Source organism: Molothrus aeneus, chromosome 3 (assembly GCF_037042795.1).
Source record: "Molothrus aeneus isolate 106 chromosome 3, BPBGC_Maene_1.0, whole genome shotgun sequence".
NCBI lineage: Eukaryota > Metazoa > Chordata > Aves > Passeriformes > Icteridae > Molothrus > Molothrus aeneus.
In genome coordinates this window covers 74,515,817-74,529,927 of record NC_089648.1, presented here as the reverse complement: position 1 = coordinate 74,529,927, position 14,111 = coordinate 74,515,817, and positions in this window count along the sequence as shown.

Here is a 14,111-nt window from a genome sequence, read left to right as displayed (position 1 = left end):
AATTCTTGTGACAACCTGCAAGGACATGAAAATCCCTGAACTATTTATATGAATAATAGAGATACATGATTTGACTATTGGATTGATGATTTCAAATATAGAAATAGTTTTTATGCCTAGAAAATTCATTGGGGGAATAATATGTTGAACATATTTTGCATTCAAAATAAATTGTATCTAATTGAAATATTTCACCTGACTTTGTCAGCTGCAGCTTATCCCAAACTAGACACAAAATAGACTAGACATCCTCATTTTGTTAGAGTTATTTACACTTTTGCACATAATCAGAACCACAGGAGTCTAAGCAAGTCCTGTTTCCCAACCTGGTTGATTCAGAATTAGATTTGGTTCTGCTCTGCTGTAGTGCAAGACACATTACTGTCTTGTTTAGAGCACATTTAACACATCTGCTCAATATTTAAGGTCTCAAAAATGAATGTCTGGCCACTTAGCAAGCAAAATCCATAGAAAAAGCTGGAGTCTGATTTTTTTGTAAGTACATCATTGTATTTGGAGCACTCATGTAAGATAAGCTCAGTTGCCACTTTATCCTAGAAATCTGAACCTTTCACACAATTCAGACTATGCTCATTTCTCAAGAATCAAGAATGTGGCACTATGAAGAAGACCCTGGATCAAAAAAAAATGCTTGTAAGCAGCAACATCCCAACACAACACAGAGTGTGATTTGGCTCTGAGACCAAATCAGGGGACATTTCTCAAGTGAGCTCCTAATTTCACAGCTGGCAGAACTTTTTCTTTGTTTTTATTCCTACTCTGTTAAAGTGCAACTAGTTTAATTTAAAATCACAGTGGTTTCAGCAGACAAGCAACACCAGTACCTGTCATTCCCTACAGAGCTTGTTCTGAAAATATGTGCTAGTTCTCATAGAGCAAGTCAAATATGTTTCAGCTATAGAAAAGTGAAAAAGGAGAAAACCAGCTAGGAGGTCTCTCCCGAGAGTCAGGAGGACTCATGCTGCCATTGCCAAGCCAAAAATGGTGTGTGGCAGCAGGAACACTTTTCTTCCTAGGCTCTATTTCAAGTTAAACAGATTAATATAAACCAGCTATTCAAGCAATAATCACATAACACAGCAATGAAACACAACATTAACTTCATCTCTACCCAGTCATGGTTTCAATACCCTACTTATAAAGGGGCACCATTTTACAAGCTTAGAATGATATCTGTGCACAGATGGATGGAGTTTGTTCTCTGCTCCTCATGCTACAACCACACCTTGGAGAGGAAAGATACTGAAGAAAGACAACACTTCCATCAGATCCATGGACTTGCTGCTCCTCTTCTATCCTGGAGAAACTTCTTCTAAGGCTATGAGCAGCATCCAGTGAAATATTTTTGATATTTGCAAAGGGACAAAGCCACTTTTAAGTGCCAAACAAGACAGTGAGTTTGGGTCCTTTTGCTACAAGCATCTTCCTTCTCCCGTTCAATTTATTTCTCTAATGAATTCCCACCTGTAGCTGCTCAAATCTTTCTCTGATGACTTACACCTGGTTGGAATTTGGCCTGTGCTAACAACTTCTTTTTGAACCAGCCAGTGAAATGTGAAACTCTCACAGCAACTGAGTACAGAACCCTGCACGTACACCTCTAACAGGGGTGCAATGAGCCCTCCCACACCCAGCATCCTGCCACTAAGTGAGAAGTGAAACAAGTGAGAGCAAGTGAGAAGGGCAACCTGTCTCCTTCAGAGGGCTTCTTTCACATTTACCTGGATAAATAAAGTACAGGAGCAGAAGTCACTATCTATACTTTTTTTTTTTTGCATTTACAAAGGATTTTTGGTTACATTAACAACATTAAAAAGTTTTCCAGCAGTCAGCTGAGGAAAGTGAGGCACTCCTGCTCTTATTCACTTTTCAGACCAGTAAAAAAAAGGAAATAATGTAATTTCACTTATCTTTTTGGCACCAGAAGAGTAGTGATACAATGCCTGAGCCCAATGAAGTCAGTAGTGATCCTAGAAGCCATTTGGTCTATTGATTTTAAATGGGCTTAAAATACCTTTTTAAAAAGGCCTTCTGGATCATTTACTAAGCAGAGCCAAATTGGAGAGGCCTGCCTCTGCTATTACTTGCAGCAGTCTTGAAGTCTAGTGCCAGGCATTTCAAGTCTAACAGTTAAATAACATAATATGTGCCTGAAGTATGTCACTGAACTTTACAGGATGCCAAATAATTTGTGATCTTAAGCATTGCCACATTACTACAGTAGTAGTTACTGCACTACTGTTGCTTTGGTACATGGCTCTCCTTTCCATAAATGTAGCTGAAAGCCAGCACTCCAACGTATTTAGCTCAATAAGAATAAAAAATGAAAAATCAATCTCAAGTGTTGCTGGGCAGACTTCCTGAATCTCTGAATTTGTGGAAACAATTGCTTAGTAAAATGGGAATAGTTTCCTTTTTGGATCTCAACATTCAATTAACACACAGGCAGAGGGATTTCTGTATAATCATTGATGCTCATTAAATAGATAGGCCTGAATTGTCCTGTATTTCATAAAGGCATTTACATTTGGTCTTGACTTGAACTTGAAGTCAGAATCAAGCTCAATCTAAATATCCTAATGTGGTGGTTTGACAGGAAATGTGTTTTTTGGGATGCTGTGTTTTTGGCCAATGGATATTCAGACTTTAATATTGGCATTTAACCTGGCCATTGGGACATGGACACGCCTCTGAGAACACGGGGTTAAAAGCAGAGCTCTCCCCTGGGAGGGTCCTTTTGGGTTTCCGGCGGGAAAGAGTTCGGGTCTCTCCCCCGGCCCAGCTGCTGGCCGGGCAGGGGGAGGGGAAAGCCATGAGGCCGAGAGAGGTAGGCCTGAGCCCGGGGTGGAAGGGTGGAAGAGAGAGAGACACCGGGAGCCATCGGGCAGCCCCCCCTGAGAGACACAGAGAGAGAGAGAGACACCGGGAGCCATCGGGCAGCCCCCCCCGAGAGACACAGAGAGAGAGAGAGAAAGAGCCGCTGCCTGGGACTGTAACCTTGAAACTGGATAAACATGGGCCTGTGCCGGCAGCACGGCTGGGACGGAGAAGAGGGGGGGGTTCAGCCGGCCGCTTGTAGGAGCTTTTAACCCCTTTTTGGAGAATGAGAACTTTACAGAACATTGACCTCTCCTGGAAGATAGAGTGGAAGATGAGGAAGGAAATGTGCAAGTGTGAGAGAGGTCTGGGCGAGCGAGAGATAGTGGAAGAGTAGAGAAGAATCCTAGTGGGAAGAGATGATGGAGTGGCTTTTGCTGGACTCTTTTTGTATAGCCATGGACAGAACCATGTTCCTTGTGATACAGAGACTGCATCTAGGGGGAGGCAATGGCCTCAGAACCAAGAGGGTTCAGTGTTGATGCCCCTTGGCCCCAGGGGGTGAAAATATGGGGGGGACAGGTGTCCCAAAGGAGAGATTGTGGGGGACAGGTGTCCCAAAGGAGAGACTGTGCCTTTTTTGGATCGGGACAGAGCATCCTTAAAAGACAACCCTAGAAGCAGCTCTGGTCCGTATTCAGTGGTGAGAGCACTGGACATGAAAGGAAGAGGTCACGACGGCAGATGTACTCCGGGCGGTGCCACGAGTGACATGGAAACACACGGGGTTTCGACTGTGTTTCCAGGGGAAGCTCATGGTACAAGAAGGACTCCTCTCCTCTTGATGAACTGAGGATTGATTGTCTAAAAAGTAGTGCTAGACCGAGAGTTAGTGATTTGAGGAATAAATGTATTGTGTTGGAAATTTGGTGGGGGGAGGAGGAAATGCATTTGTGAGGTTTTCATTTTCCCTGTGTGTGTGTTCCTTTTTATTTGTAGTTGTAGAGTAGTTAATAAAGTTCTGGGGTTTTTTTTTTCCCTAAGTAGGAGCCTGCTTTGCTTATTCCTGGTCACATCTCACAGCAGAAACCAGGGAGAAGGTATCTTCATGGGGGCACTGGCATTGTGCCAGTGTCAAACCATGACACCTAACTCCTGGAAAGTTTAGAAATACTCAGTTAAACTTTTTGCACTAACAATTTTTGCTGCTGCCCATTGGTCTTTTTTTTCTTATTATCTTTGGGGATGATCACAATCTGTAAGAATGGCAATAATTTAAGAGCACAAAGTCAAAATAATTCATGTGCAATCCTATAATCTAAATAAATATGAGAGATTCCAGCAAATGTGCAGCAAAAACATACAGTGACCAGGAATCTGTAGCCTAAGTCTTTTGCCTGGATGTTTGCCTGGACTGAAAAGTGAGGTTTATGACTAGATTTGAGGCAATGAAAAAAAAGTATATACTTCAATCATACCAGAAATAAGGTTAGATTTCTGAAGAATTGTTCTGAATCTAAGTAGCTTCTAGTTTAATCTGCAGTTCTCCAGCTTGTAAGTGCTCAACAAAAATCCCCAAAATAAGAACATAAAAACTTTGCTCAGAAGAGGTAGGAGTGATCACTCACAGCTCACAACTGAATCCGCAGTGGTGTGGGCCAAAAAGTCAGACCAAGACATTTGATTTTTATTAATTTTTCCTAAAACTTGTCAGTAGTGACATCATCTGAATGATGATGAATAAGATTGTTTTATCTGAGTTCTATCACCTGTGGGCAACCCTGCCACTCCAGTGCAGATTGCATCTGATTTTCTTACCATGGTGTTAACTGGAGCATACCTTGGACCATGGCTCCAGTTCTGTGGCAAAGTTCCTGGGAATTTAAAACTTGTAGATTCCTAGACATGAATTGGGCACTTAATAAGAAGGTTAATAAGTGCTATATGAAAAGTGCCTTAGTTCATCCCCTCTTCTTTCATGTCAGGAATGAAATGTTATAGTAAATCTGCAGATTCCATAAAGAAAGCGTAACTTAAATTCCATATATCATAAAATTCATTTATGTTCTCCAAATATGTTTAGGATGATTTAAGTAGTAACTACTTTGCAATCCTAAACTACTCAGAGGTTTCACTTTGAATTCTGAAATCAATAAAAATTAATGATGTTTGGTACCACAAAGAGACATAATGATTAAAAAGTCAGAAGTTTACTGAAGGAAGTTTATTAAAACTGCCATATCTTACTAAGAAAATTTGCTTATCAGCTTATCACCACACTTTTAACTTTCTATAACAAACAAATATATCAATTGAATAATTAATTTTGTTTTGGTCATTTTAAATGGCAAGATTAAAACCCAGACACAAAGAGAAATCATTTGCAACTTTAAATACAGAGAGTGAGTGTATCATTTGAGTGTATCATTAGAGTGTCCTTTAGGCAAAAAAGTCTGCCTTAAATCAGCATGATGTATGATGCTAAATTATTGGATTTCAGTTCACAGAAGGTATTCCTCACTGCCATGATGAGCCCTAAGACAAACGGGAGTTTAGTACGTGTTTCATTTTTAATTCTCCCTAATAAGAATGTGAAACAGATAAAATAAAACTCAATTATAACTGGTAGAGTGGGATCTTCCTTTTAAATTACCCTTTACACATTAACTGGAGGAAAAACAAGATAACATGATGACTTCATTTAGAAGTACTTGTTGCTATCCAAAGCTTGTCTAATAGCTGCTAATTCTTATGTCACTGTTTTTCCTGACACTTGGTCACTGCTATCTGCTGCATGCTGAAAATGCCTAGGCTCTGAGGACAGCTTTGGCCTATGTGGGGTTTTTGCTTGGGGTTTTTTTTTCCCTTTTGAAATCTGTATCCAGGCATCAGTGTATAATTTTCTTTACCCCGGCTGCTTTTAAATGCACATCCCCTGTATCCTCTGCATTGCAGATAATTGCTGTAGAACTTATTGATTTCAGCTGATGCTGCTGGATTGGTGTTCCTTAGTTTCCAGTAAAAATCAGAGAAATGTCACCCATGCCCTTCAAAATATTTGTCATGACATCTCTACACACATAAATACAAGAAGAACTTTTATATCAGCAGTAATACCAGAAAACACATTATTCATCTTCTTTTTTTTGTATTTTTGTTGTTGCATCAGTTTTCGTTATCCTTCTTAGCCAGTTTCACATGAAACAGTTTCTTAATATGATAAGCCATGCCTAGCATTGAAGAAGTCTGCATTTCAATTAGTCTGCTGTTTAAAATGTTAATGCTTTCAACCTTTTGATCAGATCAGCTTTAGCAATTTTCTTGTGGGTCTGCTGCAACAGCTCATATCTTCAATTAGGAAAACTACTGATAAAACCTATAGCAAAGTATCTTTTAAAACTCAGGCAAATTATTCTCAAGGTAGAGGTACTACATATACTTGTACTGGACATCTGCCTTACCTTGAATTATACTGAAAAAGAACAGTTTCATTTATTCAGTCTTCATTTTAGATGCTGTTTATCCTTGAAAGTTTGAGCAATGTGAGAAGTATGATATCTCTCAGCATGTGAGACCGAATCAGACTGATCAGCCGATTTCATTCCATAAGAACAGACACATACATTTTAATTTTCTTTCCTAGCAGACCATGCAAAATGCTTTTTTTTTCAGATACATCTAAGTCTTAAGTGGCCACAAAAATCTCTGCCACACTCAATGTAACTATTACCTGACTCATGCCAGATATATGGGGCAGAATGCACTTTTCAAAATTTATTTTAACCAGCTGGCTAAATCTAATAATCTAATCTCTTTTCTTTCCTTTTTTTAATTTTTTTCTGTCTTTTTTTTCTTTTTCATTTCTCTCTAAGAGCTACAAAAAGTACGTCTGTGCATGCCAAGTCACCCTACTGTAATTAAGTATCAGCTTAGGCTGATAGGTATCAGCACATCTTTCTGAGGGGCCTCTGGGATTCTCAGACTGTATCAGATGCTGACAGAAGCAAACACCCTGCAGGACGCATTTGTTGCAGTACTATTTACCTTTCACTCTGCCATTTCTGTTTGAAGTGGGATGAATTCTCTTTTCAGACTTAAGAAGTAAAATCTCCATCTCCCAACCACAACAGGTTATTCTATTCCTGAAGGTAAAATGAGGATGGAGCATGATATCCTAGTCTTCCCCACTGAAATCTCACTGTGAGAAACCCACTCAAATTTCTCTAGACCACATTGGTAATAACATTAAGTAAATTTATGTTTAGGGGATTCAGTTGAAGGAAGATACTTTTGTCTTGGTTTACTACCTGGAAACTACTTGTGTATTTTTTAATGAAATATAATCATTTTTAGGAAATAAACTACACCCAAAACCATCAATGGGTCCCTTTGAGTTGAGTGCCTACTAGTCAAATTATTTTTAAAATGAGAATAACCATTATAAACATTTTCTTTCTGGACGAGTGAGCTCTAAGAGGTGATGCCTCTCCTTTCTGTGGAGAAAGTTGTCTTCCTACATGTAAAAAGGAGCTCCTCAAGCCTGGAAAACCCTCACTGTTACAGTATTTTCAAGTGAGGTGAGAAAAACTGGTTTAAATCTGAGGCAAAAAACCAAATGGGAATGTTCCCATTATCTCAGTTCTGTATTTATGGAGGGGTATATATGCGAAGTTATGTGGCACCATGTTCCAACCTGCACTTTTTGAGCTGGGAGGAAGATAAAAGTTGGTCTCTGAGATCCTGTCAATGTACTATGACAGTGGCCATGGGCTGCACCTTTCCTCCTTCAGCCCTGCTGCCTACTTTGTGTAGATAAAATATTTGCTGCATAGTTGAGTCCAGAAAAAAATTGTGAACACTTCTTCCCAGGCATGGAACAAAATGACAAGGGTGGTCTGTAAACCCATATCAGACATCTGAGACCAAGAAAGAGGACCAAGACCTAAGAGGTGCCCTTCTTGTCAGCTTTTTCTCTCCAGCTCTAGGTGGGTTTTTTTGGCATCTTAACAGTTTTGGGTTTGTTCTGATGTAGCATTTGACAGGAAACTGTATTTTCTCTGAAAAAAAAGATTAACTAATTATCTTTTGGAAGAGTTTTAACATTTGACCAGGGTGTTTGCAAGCCCAGATAAAATAGTTTTGACAAAAGAATGCAATGATTTTGTGTAACTGCTAAGTTGCAAAACCTTTTATCTACCAGTCTTAAATTTCTTTCATTATGAGAGAGAACTGGTTCAGTGGCACCCAGCGTCCCTGTGGCACAGTGACCTTTCAGGAATCATTGGCAGTTCAGCTGGAAGCTGCTGGCATTTGACTGGCTTGGTTAGAAATTCTACAGCAGTTACAGAAAAAACGTAAGTCTGAATAAGCTGATTTGCTAGCTTCAAGTCAGGCACCAAAGATACCAAGAAGCTCTGAATCTTAGACACTGAGTCGAATGAAAATTAACACAAAATCACTTTTTATATGCAGGACACAAGTCTGCTCAGTGAGATTAGCAAATTTTTCTCCTGTCTTTCCTATCCTTGTTGTCAGTGCATTTGGCATGAAAAAGCCCTGTGCAGTTTTAGGAAAGTCTCCCTGCCAGCACCTTGAAGTCTGATCATGTCCCTGCTCTGCTAAGGAACCTCCCATCTTCTCCTCCTGTGGCCGAATTGCTCCCAGGTGGTCTCTGCTTCTTCTTCCCTCATCTCCAGGAGTTTTTGCCATCCATGAGCCCTCACTATCTCCCCAGGAAAGAGCAATCTCACCTGTCTACAGAGCTCCTCTTGAGGGTTAGGGCCACACAAAGGTGAGCTGGTGTCTCCCTTTGCTGACCAGACACTGCCCTGATACCTGAGCAGATTATAAATTATGCCTAGGACAAAACTCCAACAAAAAGTAAAATACTATCCATTGCTCTTGGGTTGAAATAGTGATGATACACAAGCTTGAGTTAGCAATCCTTAATTGTCCCCTAGGGTTCAACTTGAACTTTTAAGATGAGCTTAAAAGTAGCTAGTTGTTTACAGTAAATAACAATTTACTCTTATTTTTGAGCCTGAGTTGAAGCCATTCCTCATTATATAAATGCTGATGTGCCCTTTATGTGCAGAGGTTTCACTTTTTGGCTGAAATGTGAAGTCTGCACAACTTTCTTCCCTAATGCTCTTCAATTCCGTAGTTTGTTCTTCAATTCCTTAATGCTCAAGTGCTAGTCCTTTAAAAGTCAGGGGTTTGCTGCATTCTCCTGGCCAAGCACCAATTTGGTGCTTGGAAAATCATGCCCAGCTCCACTGGAGTTTCTGGGTGACACAGTGGGGACTCCTTGCTGCCTCCAGCTGCTGCTGCTGCTCTCCACTGCAGCTCACAGCAGGCTGCTCCCCAGGGGTGCTGGCAATTCCTCACAGCCATGTAAATTTACAACACTGGTGGGAATGTGTGTGTCTGCAGAAGATACAGCTTCTAAAAGGTTGTCTTGAAGTAAGAGAGATCTGACAGAGACAGTAAATCCTACTGCAAATTAGTTTTGCAGAAGTAGAAGGAAAAAAATTGGCTTTAATATGTACAGAAAGTTCCAAGGAAAGGTATTCAGTCCTGACACAATTACATTTTGGCTGACCTTTGCTGGATTTTGGAGAATGAATATTAATGAATTTCCAGCACAAAAGTAATTTAATGAGAAGAACTTACTTAACACAGTATTTTAGCAGCTGGAAAGTTACTTCCTTGTTACCTAATAAATCTATTTCCTACATTTTAGAGTAGGAGCACAAATGTATATTTAATGTTAACATTATAGTGGGGTCTTTGTTTCAGAGCATGATAAATTGGGAGCTTCAAATTGAAATAGACTTAAGAACGATTAAAAATATTTCATTCAAACCCCAATATAGATTTGCATTAGGTTTATTTACAAATATTGTACCCTGTGATCTTTATACTTTCTAATATTAGTTTCATTTTCTCACTCAAAAAAACCAAAATCATAGTATGCCCAAATGATTTTCCTCTCAAGGTAAAATTAGGTGAGTTTTTTTAAAGTAGGAACTATCATTCATAATTTATATCATGTTTTCATTGTATACTTTATGTTTTAATTACAAGAGGGACTAAGAATTTATAGTTTAATTGCAGCTAATGCTGATTTCACTTTGTTACTAAATCAGTGACAGTGAAGAGCAAGATGTCTAGAAAGAGGCATCAATTATTCTGATTAAACGTCAGGACTGATCCAAAGCACACAGATTAAATTAGTGGTGTCCTACTGACTTCAAGAGGCCTTGAGAAGCCAATCAATAACATCAGTCAGAATTGGGAAGGAATAGCCAAATCAGTTGCTGAATCAAGAAATAGCATTTTAAACATGCTTAAATGGTTACGGAAAAGTAAAAAAGAATTTGGTAGATTAATAAAAAGAATTTGGTGGATTTTTTTTGGGTCATGTTCCTGTGCTAGCAAAACACCTTTCTGGTTGTTTTGTTTTGCTGATTTTGGAAAAAAAAAATTTAAATTGGAATGAATTTGCATGGAGAATGTGTTGGGCTAAAAAACCATTTTACAAGAAACACGTTGTAGCTGCCATGGGTTTAAAAAGAGTGGATACATTATAGCACTGCAGACAAAATTATGATTTATACTGACCACACTGATAACATCCTTTTTCATGGCATTTGCTTGTGTATCCTCATATCCTCTCAGAACAATTTCAGGTTCTCAACCTCCATATTACTTTGCAGGATCAAAACCGAATTTATTCTTATCAAATAGATTGCATTAGAGTATTATAGCTGAAAAAAAAAACAACCTTTTTAATCTACTGTAAAATAACATGTAAGTCACTCATGAATCTATATGAAATTGGATAAAAAAAGGTATTTTCATCTTAAATTCAAGAATACTTTATGACATGTCAGGTGAAAATTTTGGTAAAATTACCTGCTGGGTCATACCAGCTACCTTCATCTGCTCCATACTATTTTTTTCTTACTTTAAACATGTGGTCTCATGTGGCTGACATCTGCAGATTGCAGATCTGTGAAGAGATGAACAGATGAATAATTGCAGAATATTCCTCTGTTTTGCTGGGTTTCAGTGTTATGCAAAAAATATTCCAAGCAGTGTAAGCAGCTCCACATCTGCTCTCAGTCGGGAAGCACAGCCTGACGCTCAGGCAGCACAGCACATTGCTCTCTTTAGCCAAACAGTGCTCCCACAGAAAACACATCGTTTTTGGAAGCTTGTGCAAAGATATTCAGTCTTATTCTTCAGGAAAGATTATTAAGAGCCTGTATTTTGAAATCATATTTGCCTGATATTTATTTTGCCCTCCTTCTTTTTTCAGACTGCTTGTATGATTCCCAAATCTATATTGAATAATTCTATGGTCTCGTTATTCATAATTTTCATGCAATGTCATTATTGATGGCAGCAATCCTCTAACTGATATGAGGGAACAGATAATGAATAATACAACACCCTAAGAAATACAAGTGTGCATATTCTGAAAGTTTGCCTTGGTGTGGGTTCCCAAGATAATGTTATGTAAATGTTATCACTATCATACTGTGTTGTGTTTATCCCCAAAGAAGGATGGTTTTTATTCAGAACAGGGCCTTGGAGGGTGCCAATAATGCCAGGGCAAAGTCCAGAATTATCCACCACAGCCTGCTTTAACGAGGGACTGAGTACACATAACCTCTGTCTATGACTGGGGGATGGTTGAATGGACATCATTAGTCCCTTGCCTTTATAGAAAAGAATACTTTCTACCAGAGTGTCTTAGATTCTTAGGTTCAGGAAATTAGGACAAACATATGCTCCACATGACAAATAAATGACAGGATGAATAAACCACTCCATCTCCCTCTGTTTCCAAGAAAGGGTCCAGACTATGAAAGTGCTTATCAAGATGTTCCAGCATATCTAGGAAGTGCTGCAGGAACTTCAATTGCTGCCCCTTTTACCTGAGCCATAGCCTGGCAGCTCTCTTAAAACTGGTTTACTAAACTGAGAAAATGACAGAGAAGTTTACAATGACAGTAGTGATCTTGACAATCAGATCACTTTAATCCCAGTCTTCATAACAAAAGGAATGGTCTGAGAAATTACATTCAGATAATAAGCAAATTATAATTTCAGCAGTTTCCAAAAGACTAGTTTAAATTCAGCGCAGCTTTTAACTGTGGATAGAAAAGCATTTGATACAGGCAAAAGAATAAAAAATAGTTTAAAAATGTTTCCATAAAAGTGAAATGAAAAGATAACATCTTTCTGGACAAAAATGATAATGTGGAGTAAGAAATACAAGGAAAGAAGTTGAAGCCAATTTTTTAAATTAATTAAATAGGAAGGCAGGGTGAAGGAGAAAGCTTCTAGAGACTCAGTTATTAAGATTTCAGAGAGGGATATAAACTCAAATGCTGTGGTTTATCACCTGATATTGCTGAACTAAATATAAAAAAGAGGAGCTTTACTCCTTTAGACAGCTCAGCTCATGAAAGGGGTAACTTAAAGGAGAGTTGCAATTCTGCTTTAAAATACTCATGACTAGAGGACTTACCTTTCAACATTAAATTTTTTTCCTGTCACTGAAAGGAAAAATAATGTTTCATAATGGGATTTGTTCAACTTCATCACCTTAGTCTCACCATTTGAATGAGTGAAGTGGAAGAAAGCTGTGGTTTGAGCAGAGAAAAAGTGTTACCTGTGAAAATGGGTCAGACCCAGATTTATCCCACAGCTTGGGTTTTCAAAAGAAGTAGTTTGGGAAAATAAGCTTAAGCAGCAAATATCAGGGTATCATGACAGTGAACAGAAATAGCATGGCTTGGAATAATATCCCCAGTTTAGTTATAGCTAAGCATAAGAGTTTTTATTCATTTTTTGAAGTATCAGACTGAAACAAGGAGAAAGTTTTGGAGACTCACATTAGTTAAGAACATATTGCAAGCATTTCAAAAGGTTATATACCATTATGACACCAAGATTCTAAGCAGATATACTTGGATTTGACTTCTCTGTGGAGTGGATTCCAGTGAAAGTGAGACTGAGTACTTAGTTTTCACTTCAACCTACAGTTGTCTAAAAACTGAAAGTGATCAAACAATAAGTAAGGAGTCAATTTTTCGTTCAGGATTCACAACTCATTACTAATATCATCGTGTCAGAAACCAATCCTTCTTCAAGAGCTGATGCTAACTGCAGAGATCAAGATGGAAAACAAATTCTCTTGGTACACGCACAGCTCCTGCTCCAGGGGTCACTGTGGTCTGCACAGTTTAGAACTCAGTGACACAGGAATATAAAAACGTCTTTATTACAAACAAAACCACTTGGAATTATGTTCAACAAAGTCACAAGGAGATAACAGCAGTTTCACAGTGTGCACTTGGAACAGGGACCTCAGAAACAGTATCTCAGAACACGGTATGGGACCACTGCAGTGGCTGTAATGCTTTCTCAAATAAGTGGTTCCAGTTTCTTCTTCAGAAGCTCTTTCATCTTGCAAATATTCACAAGGGAGGAAAATTCATAAGTTAAGAATGATGTAACAGGTTACACACACACTTCTGGAGAAGGTAGAACACAGCTGTCAGTTCCTATTAAAATAATTACACAAAGTAGAATGTCTGCAGTGGAAGGACTGAGTAAAGTTACACCCTCACAATGTGACATCTAGAACGTGCATCAGGCAGGCAGAAAGTGAAGAAGTGATGTTTCTTGAGGGAGGATTTAAATGCAAGCCCAAGACATTTTGTGCAAATGTCCTAACTACTCACTGAGGGCAATGCTCCCGGCCAGTTTTGCAACTGATGCTTAACTTTCAGTGTCGTAATTATATTGTTTACTTTTGTTAGCACAATCTCCACTGGAAACAAAATGTCATGTTTGATGTCAAATTACTTGATCCACAATGACTATTTTTCAGTCTTCCATTGCAATGAGAAAAACTATAAAAAGAAATAAATCTACTACAAAAATAAAATCTTAAAAAAACAAACAAACAAAAAGTCAACCACAAAACCCCCTCCAATTCAGGCAATACTTCTCCAGTTTGGCTCAGCCACCAATCAAAAAACAGCCTTTTGCACAGTCTTAAGAGAGATCACTTTTCCTAAGGGAAAAGTATGACATAAACTGTCAGTAATTCACAGAGGCACTGTGAGAACTGCAACAGTACAGAGGGGGACACGTGTGGGAGCATCCTGCCATGGGTCAAAGTCAGCGCCACAACAGACATCCTGGCAGTGGACACAGGCAATGCAGGATCAGCTTGACCAGCAGCAGCAAGG